This window comes from Pleurodeles waltl, chromosome 12 (assembly GCF_031143425.1).
Source record: "Pleurodeles waltl isolate 20211129_DDA chromosome 12, aPleWal1.hap1.20221129, whole genome shotgun sequence".
Classification (NCBI taxonomy): Eukaryota; Metazoa; Chordata; class Amphibia; order Caudata; family Salamandridae; genus Pleurodeles; species Pleurodeles waltl.
In genome coordinates, this window is record NC_090451.1 from 137,481,765 (window position 1) to 137,495,570 (window position 13,806).

Here is a 13,806-nt window from a genome sequence, read left to right on the forward strand (position 1 = left end):
CATTTGTAGGGGGGGAAGGGAAAGGGCCTGCCAGTCTCCCTAGTGTGCATTCCTTACCAATTTTTCTAGCAACTACACCGGGGTTCCTCACGGCAGACAGAAGATTTCTGCAATGACCTAAAGGGGGGACACTGGTGGCGGGAATTCTAAAGCCCTGAGAAAAACCTTTAATCAGCAGTTCAGCTGAAGCTTTAACTGGGTAAACCTTCAACCAAGGGATAAGAGCATCTAAATGAATGGGAGAAGACAAGGAGGAACTAGACACTGGGCTTACTCCCCTCCTTAACTTTGTCCCTTGATTTCTTAAGGCATTTAAATTTGGGGTGGGAAGGATGCCCACAAAATGAACAGGAGTGCCTAAATTTGCACGTCCCTGGGGGGCGGGAACATACCTTCCTGTTGAACGCCCAACAAGAGCCTTTTTTGTCATTTGAATATTGTGCTCGAAAGGGCTGCTTACTAGGTAACTTGTTATTCACGCAGTCTAACCAAACATTACTTCAGTCTGGTCCCACCCGATCGCTGGGTCCTCCACCTTTGCCCACCTGAAATCCCTGTCATATTCTAGCCAAGCGTTCCCACCATACATATGGTGGGCTTTTAGTATTTTGTTCGCATAGCATATCATAGCCATACCAATTTCAGGCTTCTTTTCTAGCATGACTGACATAAACACATTAAAACCGAATAACCAATTCGTAATATTCTCTTCAAGCTTTGGCTTCTTATCACTAAATGATGAGGCTTTTGAATCTTTATCTTTTGGTTCTACATCCCTTCTCTTAGCCCTAACCAGGCTGAAAATATCCACAAATTCCCCTTTCCATATTTTTTCTTTAATTTCAGAAGCCACATGTGCAGCTAACTTCCCTGGCCTAGATAGCAATGTGTCCAATCCTGTCCCCTCAGCCAAAACCTGTGTTTTTATGGCGCTAACGCCCTGTTCGATAACCTTACCATGCTCTTTTTCCACTGGAGGATTCTGAGACAGCAAGCCCAGTGCCTGGCTGACACAGGGGCTTGAGGTCGTCACCTGTAACGAAGGAACATTACGCGCTGTCGCCAATGCCTCGACCTGGCGCTTAAATTCTTGTACCATATTCTGCAATGAATTACTAGCCCATGGGGTCGTGGGGGGTGGAGTTGAGGTTGACACAGTTATATTGGCTAACATCTGTGACACCGTCAGAAAGACTTGGGTTGTTGGGTCTTGAGATGCCCCTGGGAGGGCAATTGCCGCCTGCCCCTGCTCTGAGGTTGTGTCCGCCCCTGGTGCCACCCCCTGAATAGTGGGGGATGCCTGAGCGGGTAACTCCTTGGTGGGTGCTGCCAATACCGCTAAAGATCACCGTATGTCAGCCTGCATAGCTTCCATCCCTACTGCCGAACCTGGGATAGACGTCAACCCCACTGGGCGAGGCACATGATTGTCCACAGAGGGTGCAGCTGATGCAGGAATAGGGGCCCCAATGGTGACTAAACCAACTATAGGAGGGGGGGGGGAGGAGACTGTTTGTGCCGGCCTAGGTTGTTGGACTGTTGACATTGTGCGTTCTTGGCAGTAGCAAGCAGAATAACCAAGGCTTTCCCCCCTGCTGAAAGAGAAATTGTACTACCTCTGGTTGAAGATGCCATTCGTGATCTGGTAGGCCTCGACAGCTGAGTTCATCTGCCCTACCCATCAGAGAGCCTGACTTGTTGAACCACCACAGAAAAAGCCCTGTTGTTCCAGCCAAGTCTAGATACACAGGGCCTCTCGGCAAAGGATCCACGATCCCCCCTGCTCTCTTTGTTGCAGTATCACATGGGGATAGTATTGTCCGTGAACACCTGCACTAGCCTTCTCTTAATGGAGGGTAGAAAGTCTTTCAATGCCAATCAGATCACTCAGAGCTCCATCATGTTGATGTGGAATCCTGCTTCCACTGGAGACCAGCGTCCTCTGATCATCACCTCTCCCAGATGTCTGCCCCATCCCAGGTGTGACGCATCTGTCACTACTGTGAGATCTGGTTGGGGAAAAGAGAGAGGTCTGCCTCTGACCCAATCGTGGTCCTCTAGCCACCACTGCATGCCTTTTGCAGTTCCCTTTGAGATCTGAACCATATCGGAGAGATTCCCCAGATGCTGCGCCCACTAGAACTTCAGGTACAACTGCAGAACCCACATATGCCAGTGGGCATGTGTCACTAGCAGGGTTCAGGAGGTCATGCGGCCCAGCAGCCTCAGAGTCAGTCTCACTGATTCCCCCAATGCTGCACACACTAGAACTTCAGGTCCCACTGCAGAACCCATAGATGCCAGTGGGCATGTGTCATTAGCAGGGTTCAGAAGGTCATGAGGCCCAGCAGTCTCAGAGTCAGCCTCACTGAAATCCAAGATAGAGGCTGAAACATTGGTATCAAAGCCTGAATATCCTGGACCTGCCCTTCAGGAGGATGTTCCCGAAACTGCACTGTGTCCAGAACAGCTTTAATGAAAGGGAGCGTCTGAGTGGGAGACAGTTGTGACTTCGGCCAGTTGATAGTGAACCCTAGTAAATGCAGAAGGTCCACTGTAGTCTGGAGGTAGGTGATGACACTCTGGGACAGCTCGCCTTTAACAGCCAATCATCGAGATAGGGGAAGACTAGCACCCCGGCTTTCCACAGATAAGCTCCAACCACTGCCATCACCTTGAGGAACACCCAAGGAGCTCTGGTAAGGCCAAAGGGAAGCATGGTGAACTGAAAGTGCTCATGGCTTACCATAAACCGCAGGTAACGTCTGTGGGCAGGCAGGATGAGAATGTGAAAATATGTGTCCTGCAAGTCCAATGCCACCGTCCATTCTCCTGGGTCCCGGGCAGACAAAACCTCAGCCAACATGAGTATTTTGAACTTCTCATTCTTGAGGAAGAGGGTGAGGGTTCAGAGAACTAAAATAAGGCTAAGTCCCTTGCACTTTTTGGGAACCAGAAAGTAGTGGGAATAGCAACCACAACCTACCTCTGGCACTGGAACCCTCTCGAGAGCTACCTTGACCAAGGCTGCGACTTCATCACAGAGAAGGGACAACAGAGGGCTGCTGAGAGGCCCTCAAGGACTTGGATGTAGCAGGTGAGTCCTTAAATCACTCCAACGCTGAATATGCCTGGTCTCCGAAGCGACGGGTACCAGAAGGGAAGCTTAGACATCTTCCAAAATGCCAGACATCCTCAATCAGGTGTGGTGCCTCAGGGCCACCATCAATGAAACTGTTCTGCCCAGTGAGGCAGCCATGTCGAGTCCACATCATATTGTGAACTTTGCCGCATTTCTCCCATCGGCAACAGCCTGGGAAAGTCATTCAGGGCCTCCTTAGGGACGTGTGGCGCATTAGTGCAACCGTGTTTCACAGAGTACGGAAGTAACGGGACAAAAGACATACAGTGTTAGCAGACCGCAAAGCAAGGTTGGCAGAAGAAAACAACTTCTTCCCCAAAGATTAAAGCCTTTTGGATTTCCTATTTAGTGGGGGGGGGGAAGAGGAGCAGAGAGGCCATAGGGAATGTGCCTTTCGATATTGAGGCTTGGACCACCAAGCTGTCCGGGATAGGGTGTTGGGTGAGGAAGTTTGGGTCTCCTGCAGCGTGGCGGTGGCTGCTGGTGATCGTCCTATTCACAGGAGCTCCTGTGTTGGGTTTGGACCAAGTCCCTAACAGGACATCAGTAAGGGCATCATTGAATTGGTGAAGGGGTTCTGACCCAGAAATTACAGGTTGCAACACCTCTGTCAAGATGTTAGTTTTGACTGCCACAGAGGGCAACTGAAAGTCAAGGACCTCAGCCGCCCTTCGCACCACCATCGCATTTGAAGCTCTCTCCTCTATAGCCACAGTAGGGAAAAAGCAGACCAGTATCTGGAGAAGTATCCAGTCCACTGGCTTCAACCAGATTCTTACACCAGTCCATAGTTGGGTCTTCACTGTAGGCTGGTATTCTGCATGGTCCAACCCTGCCATTCCTTACAGAGGCCTAGTCCAAGAGAATGGGGCTCAGGCTCCGAACTAGGAGGCAAGGTTTCTGATGTGGTCATATGCGGCATGGTGCGGCACACCTCTGGCTCCATGTCAGGGATCACATTGGGGACAGCGCCACCAGTGAGCGCTGGCTGCTTGGAGAGCATCAACATTGGAATCAGTGCCAGGGAAGGTTGAGTTAGTATGGCTGGCGTTGATCCAAAAATGAGGCACATGGCCGTGTAAAACTCCTTCAGTTAGGCAAGGTTGCTCCAGCTCACGGAAAGTCAGAGAGACATGGAGTCAGCTGAGAGGCAGGCTCCATGGAACCAAGCTTTGTATAAAGCTACATTCAGTGATGGTGACAACCAAATGTAGGCTGCCGAAGCAGGGATACACATGCACTGGGATGGTGCAAGAGGGCATTGACTCGATGGCTTCTGGCAACTGGCACAGAGGACAGCATTCAGGGGGCTTCATTCACCTGCACTCAGAAGCTTACATGTCAGGGAAAAGAATCTGACTTGTCTTGTGTTGGAAGAGAGTATTTGAGCTTCTCATGATTGAGATTTCAGGGCTATCATAGAGATTTCCCGGCACAAACATAGATTGGTCACATATCATACAGAGGAGGGTATGGAAGGTGGTTTCTCCAGTGAAAGGCCTTAATGAGTTGGCTAGGCATCTGAACATCCATACTAGACACCTCAATGCTAAAATAGTCCTCCTTCGGCTGTCGATAAGGGACCTATTTTCATGTTGACAGGATACATTTGTCTGCCCAGGGTAATCAATAATTTTCTATATCATGTTGACAGGATGCATTTGTCTGCCCAGGGCAATCAGTAATTTGTGGACTCTCTTCTGGCATCACCCAAAGGCTACCAGGAGGATCCCTCTTTATGACTGACTAAGGCATGGTTGTCCGTAGGGTTCAGATCACCAGTTGTCCCATGTATCCCAGGTATGGAGGAGTAGGTATGTTTGTTATCCTGAAAAGGATGGGTAAAGACCCTGCGATGTGGTTAAGAGGGCCCCCAGATTAGATGTCTTTGAAGGAGCTTCACTGGTGGGCAACCATGACTCATATAATTATTGTACATTTGTAAATTATTCTGATTAAGTGATTCAGGCGGTCATTCTGACCCTGGCGGTTGAAAACCGCCAGGGCAGAGTGCTGCGGAAGCACCGCCAACAGGCTGGCGGTGCTTCATGGGCAATTCTGACCGCGGCGGTAAAGCCGCGGTCAGAAAAGGGCAACCAGCGGTTTCCCGCCGGTTTACCCCTGCCCCAAAGAATCCTCCATGGGGGCGCTGCTCGCAGCACCGCCATGGGGATTCCGACCCCCTTCCCGCCATCCTGGTCCTGGCGGTAAAAACCGCCAGGAACAGGATGGCGGAAACGGGTGTCGTGGGGCCCCTGGGGGCCCCTGCACTGCCCATGCCACAGGCATGGGCAGTGCAGGGGCCCCCTAACAGGGCCCCATAATGATTTTCAGTGTCTGCCTAGCAGACACTGAAAATCGCGACGGGTGCCACTGCACCCATCGCACACCAGCAACTCCGCCGGCTCCATTCGGAGCCGGCTTCATCGTTGCTGGGGCCTTCCCGCTGGGCGGGCGGCCTTTTGGCAGTCGCCCGCCCGCCCAGCGGGAAAGTCAGAATGACCGCCGAGGTCATTTGACCGCGGTGCGGTCTTCTGGCGGTCTCCGCCCAGCGGGCGGCGCCCGCCGCCCGCCGGGGTCGGAATGACCCCCTCAATGTCTTGATTTAATGTGTATCAATCAAATTGTTTCCTATGTAATGATCAAATAACTTGGTTCTTGACTATGTACGTCCTGAGATGTTATCTCCTCACAACTAATAGTGATGGATCTCTGTAGGAGGCTGGTCAGGTGTATGGTGGCTACCCAAGGTACATACACCTTATACCAGGTCCAGGTATCCCTTATTAGTATAGTTTAGTCAGTGTCTAGAAGCCAGGCTCTCTAGAGGTAGCTGTGGATGAGCAGCCAAGGCTTATCTAGGAGACATGTAAAGCTCATGCAATACCACTGTATTCACACACAGTACTTACACACATGAAATTAAATACTCAGTGTTAGAAAAATAAAAATACTTTATTGTGGTGACACAAATACCAAAATACTATAGAGGCTATACTCCCTTAGGTGGTAAGTATTACAAAAAGTATATACACTAATATGCAGAAATAGTCATAAAAAACAGTTAGAAAACAGTGCAATCTGTGAAAATCATAATAGAGAATAATTAACCTAGGGGGAGCACAAACAATATACTAAAAAAGTTTAATGTGAGAGTCAGTCCCCCACCTAGGTAAGTGGAATGTGTAGAGTGGAGCTGGGAGTACTAGGAAAGCCCAAAGGTAAGTACCACAACACCCGCCATTGACCAGAAAAGCAGGAGTAAATCACTGTAAATTCCCCAGAACACCCACTTAGAAGAATATTGCAAAGCCCAGAAGAGACTGCAAGACACCAACAGTGGATTCCTGGACAAGAAGACCTGTGGAAGAAGGGGACCAATTCCAACAAGCACAGCAGAGTCCAGGAAGGGCAGGAGCCCCTACCCACCAGACTGAAGGTGCAAGAGATGAGTTTACTGTGCTGAAAGAGAGTGAGCACTGCACCCAAGAAGACGGAGTAGAGTTTCTGGAGGATGGAGGTGATGTCCTACGGTAAAAGGAGGATTGCAGTCAGTTTTGCGTCTTCGGATTCCACCAACAAGCCTTGCCACATGCAAAACTCGGGATTGGCGGAAAGTGGTGCTGCCAGGGACCAGGAAGGGCCAGGTGGACTCTACCCAAGAGGGGTGGGCAGAGGGGGTCCTCAGTGACACAGAGAGCCTGCAGATGCACAGGCAGCACCCACAGGATGGGGACACAGAAGTCGAAGAAACAGCCCATGCAGCACTACGTAAGGGGTCCCACACCGCCGGAGAACCACTCAAGGAGCTGTGCATCGCAGGATGGAATGCTGGGAGCCGGAGCTTCAAGATGCCTGAAGATCCTTTGGAAAAGATGTCAACAAGCCTTGGCAGCTGCAAATGACACAGTGCATGGGGGACCTGTCCTGCTTGGGCAAGCAAGGGCTTACCTCCACCCAAGTTGGACAGTTGGAAGAGAGGACCATCAGGACCACTTCAGTCCACCACCCGTGTTGCAGGATCCAGCAGCTCAGCAGGAGAGGGGACCCATGCAGCCAGTTGTTGTTGCAGTTGGTGCCTGCATATGCAGGGGAGTGACTCCTTCACTCCAAGGTAGATTCCTCATTCTTTCTTGTGCAGGCTGAAGATGGGCTGTTCTCAGAGGATGCATGACAGGGGAAATGTTGCAGTTGCTGGAAGGAGCCGTGGATACAATGTTGCAGGCAGCGTCTTGCTTCTTTGTTGCAGCTTGTCGGGTCCTGGAGCATCCAGATGAAGTTTCTTCAGTCAGAAGTCAAAGTGGAGGGTTCAGAAGAATCCTGCTGGAGTCAGGCAAACCGAATCTGAGGAGCCACCCAAGAGAGAGAGACCCTAAATTGCCTTGAAAGGGGGATTGATCACCTAGCTGAGTGAACACCTATCAGGAGGGGGATCTGACGTCACCCTCCTGCACTGGCCACTCAGATAGTTCCCTGCCAACCGTGAATCCAAGGTGGCAAAACCCAGGGACCCTCTGGAGGAGCTCTGAGCACCACCCCTGGGGTGGTGATGATCAGGGCAGTGGTCACTCCCCTTTCCTTTGTCCAGTTTCGCACCAGAGCAGGGACTGGGGGTTCCTGAACCGGTGTACACTGGATTATGCGAGGAGCGCACCAAATGTGCCCTTCAAAGCATTTCCAGTGGCTTAGGGAGGCTACCCCTCACAAGCCTGTAACACCTATTTTCAAAGGGAGAGGGTGTAACACCCCTCTCCCAAAGGATATCCTTTGTTCTGCCTTCCTGAGCTTGAGCTGCTCAAGCAACAGGAGGGCAGAAACCTGTATGAGAGGTGGCAGCATCCACCAAGTAAGCTCCTCTCTTGTGACAGGTGTCATAGGGACACTTAAGGTCATATCCTGAGATACCAGGGACTAATGAGCTAGAATGTCTCTCACTACCCTGGTCAGATGAAACCTGGCCCAAGACATCAGAAAAATGGTCACTGCAAGATCGCCCTGCACTTGCATCCAGGTTGCTGCTGTTGGATTGTCCAACACTATCAATTCCGACAAATGTGAATGAATCATTTCGATCCTTTTCTCTGTCAGCGAAGCAACCCTATGCTAGTTAGAAACCTAATGAAAGTCTGGAGTTGATCAAGCATCAGATGAGAATTCTTTTGATTCACCATAAGCCCAAAATTTTCCAGCACCAAAAGTACTCTTGTGACATGAGCCACTGTGGTTTCCAGGGAGGAAAAAACACCAGAGAGGCGTCCAGATATAAAAAGAGTGAAATGCCCTCTTCACGCAGTAATCCCACCAGCATACCCAGGACTTTAAAGACCCTTGTGCTGACTTTAAACCCAAAAGGCAGCACCCAAAAATGGAAGTACAACAGCCCTACTGCAAACCACAGAAATCTTTGCTAGCACCTGCAATTGGGGACATGAAAATAGGCATCCTGAAGATTAACAATGGATGGGAAGTTGTCTTCTGACTCTAAATAAATAACTTGCTACAAGGAGAGCATTTTGAAATGGATGGTCTTTCACCCATTGGTTCTCCCATCTTAGGTCTAGAACTAGCCTGTACTCTCTATTTGCCTTCTGCACCAGAAACAGAATAGAGTATACTCCCTTGCCACTGCCCCATGCAGGAACCACCACTATTGCCCTCTTTTTCAAAAGGACTATAATGTTGGACCACAAAGTTTCTCTCTTTACCCTATCCTTTACTGAGAAAAAACGCAGGGATAGTTCCTGAATTTAGAGGTTTTGTTTTTGGAGAAACTCAATCACATAGCCTCTCGTGAGTAGACTGAGTACCCACTGAGCTCTGATCGAATCCTGGAAAATTGTTGCAGCAACCTTACTCCAACTGTGCAACCCCCATCCAGAATGAGAGACTTGTAAAGAATGATTTCACCTGCTCCTGCCTGCTTACCAGAGTCCTGGGTTTTGGAGGGCTTCCTAGGCTGAAATCTCCTTCTTCTGGAAGAATAACCCTTCAAATCCTTTCTAGAAAATCCAGAGATTCCCTGTTCCAGGATTTATAGGATTTAGAGGCTGCATCCTTATGGGAAAAAGTATGCTTCCTATCTTTAAAAGACTTCATAATGGTAGCATCCAACTGATGTCCAAGAAGCGTTTTACCCTTGAAGGGAATTTTAAGAAGAAAAGCTTTCTCCACATAATCAGGTTTCCAGTCCTGCATCCATAAACACCATCATGCCAAAATGAAAGTCCCAGAAGCCACCGCTGAGGGCCTATTTATATCTGAAGAACCATCAGCCAACAGTTTCGCCTCCTGCTCCATCTTAAGCAGAAGGTCAGACCTATCCACATTCTACTGGATGGCAGTGGAAAGAGACACAAAGGGGGTCATTCCGACCCCGGCGGTCAAGGACCGCCGGGGCCGGGGATGCGGGAGCACCGCCAACAGGCTGGCGGTGCTCCTCAGGACATTCTGACCGCGGTGGTTCAGCCGCGGTCAGAACAGGAAAACCGGCGGTCTCCCGCCGGTTTTCCGCTGTCCTGCAGGATCCTCCATGGCGGCGCAGCTTGCTGCGCCGCCATGGGGATTCTGACACCTCATACCGCCATCCTGTTCCTGGCGGGTCGCCCGCCAGGAACAGGATGGCGGTATGGGGTGTTGTGGGGCCCCCGTAAGAGGGCCCCACTTTGTATTTCAGTGTCTGCGTTGCAGACACTGAAATACGCGATGGGTGCCACTGCACCCGTCGCACATACCCACTCCGCCGGCTCCATTTGGAGCCGGCTTCCTCGTGGGGAGGGGTTTCCCGCTGGGCTGGCGGGCGGCCTTCTGGAGGTCGCCCGCCAGCCCAGCGGGAAAGCCAGAATGGCCTCCGCGGTCTTTCGACTGCGGAGCAGCCATATGGCGGCTCCCTCCAGGCGGGCGGCTCCCGCCGCCCGCGGGGGTCAGAATGACCCCCAAAAAAGTAACTGTCAGTACTGGCAGCAAAAGACTTCTTGACAGCACTGTCAATTTTACAATCCATAACATCAGCAGGTAAGCAATCCTCTGGGTTAATTGCCACCCGGCCAACTGAAAGCGCCAGGATGGAACCCACCCTTATTTTGGATAAAAATACCTCCTCACCTGCATTAGATCATACATCTTTTGGAAAAACCTAGGAATATTGAAATGATTTACCTCCTTCCAGTGCCTGAACAGTAGTTCAGGCACTCTTATGAAGAGATAAAGACAACAGCGAAGGCTTGGCATACTGAGGAAATGTCCTTCCTCCTCCTTTTGCCATTGCCTCCCTTTTGGTGGGCAAGAGCAGTCTGGTATGAACAGATAGCATGGCCAGGTCCTACCTCAATTAACAGGGGCACATGGTCTCCAGCATTGTCAAGAATCTTCGATCAGATCTTTCTGTGGGCACAGGACAACCTACCGAGGCTGAGAGCAAATTATATTCAAGGGAAATTGAATGTCAGGGCAGACAAATTGAGCAGAGAAATTCCCTTCTCTAAAGACTTTTGTCTCACCAGGTGTGAGAAAGTAGCCTCTTTCTAGCCTTGTTACCCCCACTTTTGGCCTGTTTGTGAGTGTATGCCAGGGTGTTTTCACTGTCTCACTGGGATCCTGGTAGCCAGGGCCCAGTGCTCATAGTGAAAACCCTATGTTTTCAGTATGTTTGTTATGTGTCACTGGGACCCTGCTAGTCAGGACCCCAGTGCTCATAAGTTTGTGGCCTATATGTGTGTGTTCCCTGTGTAGTGCCTAACTGTCTCACTGAGGCTCTGCTAACCAGAACCTCAGTGGTTATGCTCTCTCATTCCTTTCAAATTGTCACTAACAGGCTAGTGACCAATTTTACCAATTTACATTGGCTTACTGGAACACCCTTATAATTCCCTAGTATATGGTACTGAGGTACCCAGGGTATTGGGGTTCCAGGAGATCCCTATGGGCTGCAGCATTTCTTTTGCCACCCATAGGGAGCTCTGACAATTCTTACACAGGCCTGCCACTGCAGCCTGAGTGAAATAACGCACACGTTATTTCACAGCCATTTTACACTGCACTTAAGTAACTTATAAGTCACCTATATGTCTAACCTTTACCTGGTAAAGGTTAGGTGCAAAGTTACTTAGTGTGAGGGCACCCTGGCACTAGCCAAGGTGCCCCCACATTGTTCAGAGCCAATTCCCTGAACTTTGTGAGTGCGGGGACACCATTACACGCGTGCACTACATATAGGTCACTACCTATATGTAGCTTCACAATGGTAACTCCGAATATGGCCATGTAACATGTCTATGATCATGGAATTGCCCCCTCTATACCATCCTGGCATAGTTGGCACAATCCCATGATCCCAGTGGTCTGTAGCACAGACCCTGGTACTGCCAAACTGCCCTTCCTGGGGTTTCACTGCAGCTGATGCTGCTGCCAACCCCTCAGACAGGCATCTGCCCTCCTGGGGTCCAGCCAGGCCTGGCCCAGGATGGCAGAACAAAGAACTTCCTCTGAGAGAGGGTGTGACACCCTTTCCCTTTGGAAAATGGTGTGAAGGCAGGGGAGGAGTAGCCTCCCCCAGCCTCTGGAAATGCTTTCTTGGGCACAGATGTGCCCAATTCTGCATAAGCCAGTCTACACCGGTTCAGGGACCCCTTAGCCCCTGCTCTGGCGCGAAACTGGACAAAGAAAAGGGGAGTGACCACTCCCCTGACCTGCACCTCCCCTGGGAGGTGTCCAGAGCTCCTCCAGTGTGCTCCAGACCTCTGCCATCTTGGAAACAGAGGTGCTGCTGGCACACTGGACTGCTCTGAGTGGCCAGTGCCACCAGGTGACGTCAGAGACTCCTTGTGATAGGCTCCTTCAGGTGTTGCTAGCCTATCCTCTCTCCTAGGTAGCCAAACCCTCTTTTCTGGCTATTTAGGGTCTCTGTTTCTGGGGAAACTTTAGATAACGAATGCAAGAGCTCATCCGAGTTCCTCTGCATCTCTCTCTTCACCTTCTGCCAAGGAATCGACTGCTGACCGCGCTGGAAGCCTGCAAACCTGCAACATAGTAGCAAAGACGACTACTGCAACTCTATAACGCTGATCCTGCCGCCTTCTCGACTGTTTTCCTGGTGGTGCATGCTGTGGGGGTAGTCTGCCTCCTCTCTGCACTAGAAGCTCCGAAGAAATCTCCCGTGGGTCGACGGAATCTTCCCCCGCAACCGCAGGCACCAAAAAGCTGCATTACCGGTCCCTTGGGTCTCCTCTCAGCACGACGAGCGAGGTCCCTCGAATCCAGCAACTCTGTCCAAGTGACTCCCACAGTCCAGTGACTCTTCAGTCTAAGTTTGGTGGAGGTAAGTCCTTGCCTCACCTCGCTAGACTGCATTGCTGGGAACCGCGACTTTTGCAGCCACTCCGGCCCCTGTGCACTTCCGGCGGAAATCCTTTGTGCACAGCCAAGCCTGGTTCCGCGGCACTCTAACCTGCATTGCACGACTTTCTAAGTTGGTCTCCGGCGACGTGGGACTCCTTTGTGTAACTTCGGGTGAGCACTGTTTCACACATCCTCGTAGTGCCTGTTTCTGGCACTTGTCCGGGTGCTACCTGCTGCTAAGAGGGCTCCTTGTCTTGCTTGATGTCCCCTCTACGTCCTGGTCCAATTTGCGACCTCCTGGTCCCTCCTGGGCCGCAGCAGCGTCCAAAAACGCTAACCGCACGATTTGCAGCTAGCAAGGCTTGTTGGCGTTCTTTCGGCGGGAAAACACTTCTGCACGACTCTACAAGGCGAGTGGGATCCGTCCTCCAAAGGGGAAGTCTCTAGCCCTTTGTGTTCCTGCAGAAACCGCAGCTTCTTCAGTCCAGTCAAAGCTTCTTTGCACCCGCAGCTGGCATTTCCTGGGCATCTGCCCATCTCCGACTTGCTTGTGACTTTTGGACTTGGTCCCCTTGTTCCACAGGTACCCCAGATTGGAAATCCAGCGTTGTTGCATTGTTGGTTTGTGTCTTTCCTGCATTATTCCTCTAACACGACTTCTTTGTCTTTAGGGGAACTTTAGTGCACTTTGCACTCACTTTTCAGGGTCTTGGGGAGGGCTAATTTTCTAACTCTCACTATTTTCTAATAGTCCCAGCGACCCTCTACAAGGTCACATAGGTTTGGGGTCCATTCGTGGTTCACATTCCACTTTTGGAGTATATGGTTTGTGTTGCCCCTATCCCTATGTGTCCCCATTGCATCCTATTGTAACTATACATTGTTTGCACTGTTTTCTAAGACTATACTGCATATTTCTGGTATTGTGTATATATATCTTGTGTATATTTCCTATCCTCTCACTGAGGGTACACTCTGAGATACTTTGGCATATTGTCATAAAAATAAAGTACCTTTATTTTTAGTATAACTGTGTATTGTGTTTTCTTATGATATTGTGCATATGACACTAAGTGGTACTGTAGTAGCTTCACACGTCTCCTAGTTCAGCCTAAGCTGCTCTGCTAAGCTACCATTATCTATCAGCCTAAGCTGCTAGACACCCTATACACTAATAAGGGATAACTGGGCCTGGTGCAAGGTGCAAGTACCCCTAGGTACTCACTACAAGCCAGTCCAGCCTCCTACATTGGTTGTGCAGCGGTGGGACAAGTGCTTTGAGACTGCTTACCACTCTTGTCATTGTACTTTTCATAAGAGAAACATATACA